The sequence below is a fragment of the Somniosus microcephalus genome, chromosome 6 (genome assembly GCF_052327205.1).
Source record: "Somniosus microcephalus isolate GS21.2 chromosome 6, FLI_Smic_1.0, whole genome shotgun sequence".
Taxonomy (NCBI): Eukaryota; Metazoa; Chordata; class Chondrichthyes; order Squaliformes; family Somniosidae; genus Somniosus; species Somniosus microcephalus.
In genome coordinates this window covers 18,701,087-18,709,093 of record NC_140992.1, presented here as the reverse complement: position 1 = coordinate 18,709,093, position 8,007 = coordinate 18,701,087, and positions in this window count along the sequence as shown.

The following is an 8,007-nucleotide window of genomic DNA, read 5'->3' as shown; positions in this document are numbered from 1 at the left end:
ATTTTTATTATTTGCTCTCTAGGAACCTCCTCCCCACTAGTTAGTTTAAAGCCCTCTCTACAGCCCTAGTTATATGATCCGCCAGGACTCTAGTCCCAGCACTGGCCAAGTGAAGCCCATCCCAACGGAACAGCTCCCTCCTGCCCCAGTACTGGTGCCAGTGTCCCAGGAAGCAAAACCCATTTCTCCCACACCAGTCTTTGAGCCACGCATTTAACTCTCTAATTTTATTTGTCCTAGCCAAATTCGCTCGTGGCTCAGGTGATTATTACCCTTGAGGTTCTGTTTTTTAATTTGACCCCTAGCTGCTCATACTCCTTTAACAGAACCGGCTTCCTAGTCCTATCTACGTCGTTTGTACCAACATGGACCACGACAACTGGATCCACCCCCTCCCACTGCAAGTTTCTTTCCAGCCCAGAGGAGATGTCCTTAACCCTGGCACCGGGTAGGCAACACAGCCTTCGGGACTCTTGCTCTCGGCTGCAGAGAACTCTATCTATCCCCCTAATAATACTATCCCCTACCACTACAACATTTCTATTTACTCCCCCCTCTTGAATGGCCCGCCGTTCCACGGTGCTGTGGCCAGGTTGCTCATTCTCCCTGCAGTCCCTGCTCCTGTCCCCACAGGGAGTAAGAACCTCAAACCTGTTGGTCAAGAGCAAGGGCTGCAGCTCCTCCAGCTCTACCTCCTGGATCCCCGTACCTGCCTCACTCGTAGTCACACCATCCTGTCCCTGACCATGGGCTACATCTGAATTACTTAACTTCATAGGTGTGACCACCTCCTGATACACAGAGTCCAGGTACTTCTCCCCCTCCCTGATGTGTCGCAGTGTCTGAAGCTCAGACTCCAGCTCATCAACACGGAGCTGGAGTTCCTGTAGCAGCAGACACTTGTCACAGATATAATCACCGTGAGCCTCAATGGGGTTCACCGGCTCCCACATCTCGCAACAGTAGCACATCACCTGCTCCATTCTATGTGATTAATTAAATTTTTTATTGTTAGTTATGGACACCCTCTGCCCGATTTTAGATGCTAGTATCCCCTTTAATTAATTGGAGTTAAATTAAATCAATCCCTCTAGTTACACCAGTTAAATGGTTTACCAACAGTCACTCTGTACCAGAAAGGCCTTATTAACTACAACCCACAGAGTTAAAGTTTGAAAAGAGCACCTAACACCCCACTTACCCTAACTCACAGCACTCTTTGATGACTCGCACTCAGTGCTTGCTCGCACTAGGACTGGTCTTTTTATACTGTTTGTTTGTTTACAGCCAAATGAGTCACCCCTGCTGATTGGTTAGAAAACTGGTTTCCACTGCCTGCTGTGCCAATTTACTCCTACTGCAGTGTAACCTTGTTTTACTCTTCTTAAACCAACAGAATCCCAAATATTTAACTTTTCTCCTTTACTTAAACTGCTTAAAGTAATCTTATCAAGAATGATTTAAAGAGAAATAACAATTAAAGAACTCTCACTCTTTGATGACTCGCACTTACCCTTTAACTAATTAATTAAAATTAAATGAATCCCACCAATTTCACTACAGTTAAATGATATATTTAAGGGCCCTGGTTTACAAACTGTCCCTGGTACACCATAGCACCGTAAAAACTATAAACCACAGACTTAAAGTTTTAAAACGAGAGAAATACTCCAACCAATCACCTACCTGTTTTGTGGTGATGTCACACCTTGAATACTTTTTACCTCTCTCCTTGCCTGAGATTGGAGATTGGTACGCCTACCTGAGCCTCTGGGGCCTCTTGTAGTCGCTCTGCCGCGCTGCTCCGCCGCCACCCGCTGCCGATGCCGCACTGAGGCCTACCTGAGCCTCTGGGGCCTCTTGTAGTCGCTCTGCCGCGCTGCTCCGCCTCCACCCGCTGCCGATGCTGCACTGAGGTCTACCTGGGCCTAGAGTGAGATGAGCTTCCATATTCAGCTAGGGATCAATAAGGTTCCTATTGCGAGGAGACATACGGAGCTTATGAATCACAGAGCTTGCATCCTTGCTGATTGGGGATATTTCAAATAGTGACGAGGTTTTGATCAACAGGAGTAATTATATGCTGACTATTGCAGCAGTACATCTTCAGGTAGTCTTGTTTCTGATGAGCGTGTCCCTAACCGATGCTTTAATTACCTGCTTGTGATATCCCTTCTCCTGTGATATCCTTTGTCAGAAAAATATCACTGAAGGTTTCCATTATAACTTTCACACCTCGTTTTTAAGGAGCTTCTTCGCCCAGCCGAGAAAACCAGCAAAAGCTGTCGCTAGGGTAGCCAACCCTGGTCGGATGAATTCCAGGAGTTTTACTCACATGACTTCCCACCGCCAACCGCCCTGCCCCCAAACTCCTGCCAGTGGTTGCCAGACACGCCCGTCCTTGGGGTGCATCTCCTTCCCACAGCAATTGGAAAGTGAACAGACCCTTTGCTACGCCGATTTTTAAAATTCATTCACGAGATGTGGGCGTCGCTGGCAATGCCAGCATTTATTGCCCATCCCTAATTGCCCTTGAGAAGGAGGTGGTGAGCCACCTTCTTGAGCCGCTGCAGTCCGTGTGGTGAAGGTGCTCCCACAGTGCTGTTAGGGAGGGAGTTCCAGGATTTTGACCCAGCGACCATGAAGGAATGGCGATATATTTCCAAGTCAGGATGGTGTGTGACTTGGAGGGGAACTTGGAGGTGGTGGTGTTCCCACGCGCCTGCTGTCCTTGTCCTTCTAGGTGGAAGAGGTCACAGGTTTGGGAGGTGCTGCCGAAGAAGCCTTGGTGAGTTGCTGCAATGCATATTGTAGATGGTACACACTGCAGCCACGGTGCGCCGGTGGTGGAGGGAGTGAATGTTTAAGGTGGTGGATGGGGCGCCAATCAAGCAGGTTGCTTTGTCCTGGATGGCGTTGAGTTTCTTGAGTGTTGTTGGAGCTGCACTCATCCAGGCAAGTGGAGAGTATTCCATCACACTCCTTACTTGTGCCTTGTAGATGGTGGAAAGGCTTTGGGGAGTCAGAAGGTGAGACACTCGCCGCAGAATACCTAGCCTCTGACCTGCACTTGTTGCCACAGTATTTATGTGGCTGGTCCAGTTAAGTTTCTGGTCAATGGTGACCCCCAGGATGTTGATGGTGGGGGATTCAGCGATGGTAATGATGATTTGATGATTCTGACTGCATTTCGTCAAAGAGTCCTATTCCCCCTATTTTCAATATCTTTATAACTAATAAAAAAAGTATTCAAAGAAAATTAAAAAACACTATTTTTATTGCGCCCTCTGACTTTTCTCCCAGGCTTTGCTCTCAGCAGTGTTCTAGAGATTAATCATTAATGCCTGGAGAGTCCAAAACATTCCTGGAGGGTTGGCAACACGAGCTGACACGGCCCCCAAAAAGCTGACAAGTCAAGAACAGCCCGACGATGTAAATGCAAGTAGTTGCTCGGGATATGTACCTGAGCGGCAGGTATCCATCATAGGGGTGAAATTCCACTTTGGCAAAAATGGCCGATAGCCAATTGGCCGCCCGTTTTGCATGCCTTCTGATTTTCTTTGCCATTGAAGTCAACAGGCCGACGATTCGGAATCGCCCGTTTTGCGCTTCCTGCCAAAGTCGAATTTCACCACCTTCCCCCCCTCCCAATACTCCTTCACTTGAATCGGAGGAAAGAAACCATACAGGCATGAAAGCCTAAAGGGTAAAATCCAAGCATTTGATCCTATCTCCCAGGCTGCACATCACCTGCAAGCCCTTCAACAGACCGACCTGAGCCTTCTGCCTTTTGCGTCCTGCTCCCGACCTCTAACTTATCCCAGGCTTAGCTGCCCCTTCTTCCTCTCACCTTAGAGGATGGTGGGCCTGAAGTTGTGGTCGGAGGCGTCCCGTGGGCAGAGGCCTCCGAACCGCAGTGAAACTACGCACCTACCTGCCGGTCCTGGATCCATGGAGACTCGCGCTCCTGGGTCTGTATGCGTAGGCACGCGTAAAGGCCCACTAGTCCGGGGCGCACGTGGGCCGGCCCAACCAATCAGGAAGGGGATTCCCATTATGCTTATGGAGATTCCATTTACGTACGGAATCCCCGTAAGCTTTATAGGAATCACCCGAAAAATACATTTTTACAGCACTGAAATATAAATAAATCACTACGGGGGCGATTTTGTTAATGGGGGCGTGTTGGAGGCAGGACTGCTGCTTGGAGGGTCGCTGTCCCGCCTCCATTGATTTGTGGCCAACCCACACTATTTTCCCTTGATTGACCTTGTCAGCGGGTTTAGCAGGCCAATTAAGGGAAAGTCGGTTGCAGAGAACGTCAGTGTATGATGTTTCATCTGTCAAAACTTTTTGACAGATGAATTGTCATCGTTTGACAGCTCTGTGAAGCTGTCAAACACTGACATTCTCTGTAGTTTGATGAGGTCTTGAATTCAGGACCTCATCAAACTTCTTTCTTTTACAGAAATGAGATGCTTGTTGCATCTGAGAATGCAACGGCCATCTCTCATCTGCAACATCGAGGTCCGAGACTCTCCGCATACACACCGACTGAAGCCTGCAGGAAGAAACAAAGGTAAGTACACTTTTAAAAACACTTTGCACTTACCTCAGATACTCACCTCTCCACTCTTGCACCCATCACTTACCTTCACAGCGCACTTTTGCACCCCACCCCCCCCGACCTCCGCAAACCCAGTACTCACCTCGCTGACCTGGTGGGTTTCGGAGCCTTCGGGAAGCCCGCACTTGTGAGGGCAAAAAGGGGATAATCCTATTTTCTGCAGTTAATGGGCTTTAATCCCACGGGACCCGGCGCGGGACGGCTACCCGCCTCCTGGCAAGATGGCATGGAGGTGGGTTGGGGGCGGGTTGGGCACCCGCCCCCAAATTCTGCCATTTTCCCGGCAGTCCCGCCTCCATACCCGCCTCCCCAGGGCTGGCAAAATCACCCCTTCCATGTTTAAAATTAATTAAAATAAAATTAATTAAACATTTAAAACAAAAATGTAATTTTTTGAAAAATAAATGTAAATGTTTTTCATGGGGCCGAAAATAACACAAACTTATTTTACAGGTTTCTGAATATTAAAATGATTTTTAAAATGTTATTTTAATATTTATTTTCACCCTTGTGCTGGTAAAAGAAGGCCCCGCACCTGCTTTTACCGGGCGTAAGAGTTTCACGGGCATTTGCTGGGCAGTAGTTGGGCAAATAGCCCGACTCTCCGCCAGCGAAGGTCCCTTTCCTGCGCTTGTGGAGGATCTGTCAAGAAGATTCTTGACAGGTCACAAGTTCCGGGTTTCTGTGCATGCACAGCGCACACGGAAACCCGGAACTTGCGGGGCGCTTACGGCCGCGTTCGTGGTCCCAGGCCCCGGATAATCCAGGTCCATATATATTCTGGCCTTGGCCTATTAGTGCTTCTACTCCCACGGCTCTATCATAACTCTTAAGACTTGCTGTCAAAAACACCTTTAGTCAGGTCCTGCTACAAAGCAAGTGTTTACCATTCAAAACCTTGGTTGTACCTTCCTCCAGCATGGTTGAGGTTTTTGGTCTCGATTATTTATAGACCAGGGCACCTCGTATCTCGGCACTAACCCCAGGTAGCAGGGCAATAGACTAAACTACTTATGTGGCTTATTCATACTCCCTGGTTCTCCTCTGTTATGCCAGTCCTGGGAAAGGGATCTTCATGCTCCTCCCCCTTCTGGCATCCCATCCATTGATGAGCTACCCAGGGTCTTCATAGGATCATAGAATGAAACAGCACAGAAGGAGGCCATTCGGCCCATCGTGCCTGTGCTGGCTTTTTGAAAGAGCTCTCCAATTAGTCCCACTCCCCTGCTCGTTCCCTGTGCAAAATTTTCCTCTTCAAGCGTACAACTAATTCACCTTTGAAAGTTACTATTGAATCTGCTTCCACCGCCCCTTCAGGCAGCGCATCCCAGCTCATAACAACTCACTACGTAAAAAAAAAATTCTCCTCATCTCCTGTCTGGTTCTTTTTCCAATTATCTTAAATCTGTGTTCTCTAGTTACTGACCCTTCTGCCTTATTTTCTCTATCAAAACCCTTCATGATTTTGAAGACCTCTATTAAATCTCCCCTTAACCTTCTCTGCTCTAAGGAGAACAATCCCAGCTTCTCCAGTCTCTCCTTGTAACTGAAGTACTTGGTACCTTTATTTGGGATCTATGGCATGGGGAGCGTTAGGGGACCAAGATCTGTAGATCCTCAGTGGTATTCACCTAGAGTCAAAGGGGGTGATTTTGCCAATGGGGACGTGATGGAGGCGAGGCTGCTGCTTGTCGGGTTATAGTCCCGCCTCCATGGACGTCCGGCCAACCCACGCTATTTTTCCTTGATTGACCTTGTTAAGCCCGCCCAGCGGGTTTAGCAGGCCAATTAAGGGAAAGCCGGTCACTGGTGACGTCAGCGAGTGACGTTTCATCTGTCAAGAGCTTTTGACAGATGAATTGTCATCGTTTGATGGCTCTGTGTAGCTGTCAAACACTGACAATCTGTCTTCTAATTTGAGTCCTGAGACACAGGCTTACTTAGAGATCTGTCCTGAGCAGAAAGCAGAAGGCTGATGCATTTGAGATTGCAGCGACCATTCTGCTTTCTCATCCGGTGAGATGAGGGACTCCCGAGACCTGAAGGGTTGAAGCCTGCAGGAAGAAGTAAAGGTAAGTATGTGAGGGAATACGCCATATTTCAAAAAGATACACCATAATATGAACAGAATACTAATATTATTAATATATGATATACTGGGTTTAAAAATCTAAAGCCTCTGAGACACAGGCTGCAAACAGAAATACAGGCTTCTGAGATAAAGATCAGTTGTTTAACAAAGTTGTAAAAACCAAGCAAGCTTTGAAATGGGAAATAGTTAAATATACTAAAAAAATGACCCTATTGAAATGGCAGTTTGGCGCTTCCGAAAGGTCTAGAGTTTGGAGGGAACACAATGAAAATGCCCATTTTAAGGTGTTACCAGCTAACACATTGAACAAAAACACAAACATTAAAAGAGACATGTGCCTTTGAAAAGATGACATCAAGTAAAAGAAACACCTGCTGGTCAAATCGTTTTTATGTTAAACTTGGAAGACAGGAAACACGATTAAATATGCAACCAATTGAGATAGCTAGAAATGCATGAACCACCCTAGTTGAAGTGTCTTTAATATATACATAGTAAATATGATACCAACAAGACTTTGAAGATATGACTTCAATAGATGCACCAATCAATTACATTGTGTTTGTATTGAACTTGGAACAGTAAGGAGTCACTGTCTGCTAAAACCAGTAAAGCCAATATTAAGAATTAAATGGAAAATCTTCGATAAGAATGGCATCAAACAGAAATCATTGCTGTCATTGTTTTTATGATGGTTTTTGAAACACCTAAAGGTAGAGACATAATTATGCGTGCAATAGTTGAATTGACAGTAAGATAGAAAGCATTCAAACAGAGAGAATGAATAAGACAATTAGTTGACATCAGCAGAGAACTTCAAAGAATAAACCAGAGCAAAAAGGGTATAAAAATAAGAGCTTTTCAAACAGAAAGTCAGAACTCGCTGAACAGGCCAAGCGCTTCTCAACTTCACAGACATGCTCTGTAAGTTTTTAACTATGAGTTTCAGGTAATCAAAGTAATTGATTTTGGTGGATAATCTGGATTTAGAAATAAGTAAGAAATGTAGAAATGTAACGAAGTAAAGATTTGAAAATAAGGATCTCTGAGAAATAATAAATGTAAACTATCTGTATTTTGAATTGTTAATGTTGCGACTGATTCAACAGCTGTTAAATGAATGTCGACTCTTAAATAAAACTATATATTTTTAGAATTGTCTCAAAGAATAATTCTGTATAAACTCGCAAACCCAAATTCTGTACACTCTTTTGTAAGGAGTTGCAGAATTCTGGGGGGTATTCCGGACCCTCATAATATCTGGAAGGTTACAGTCTAGTTAAACTTA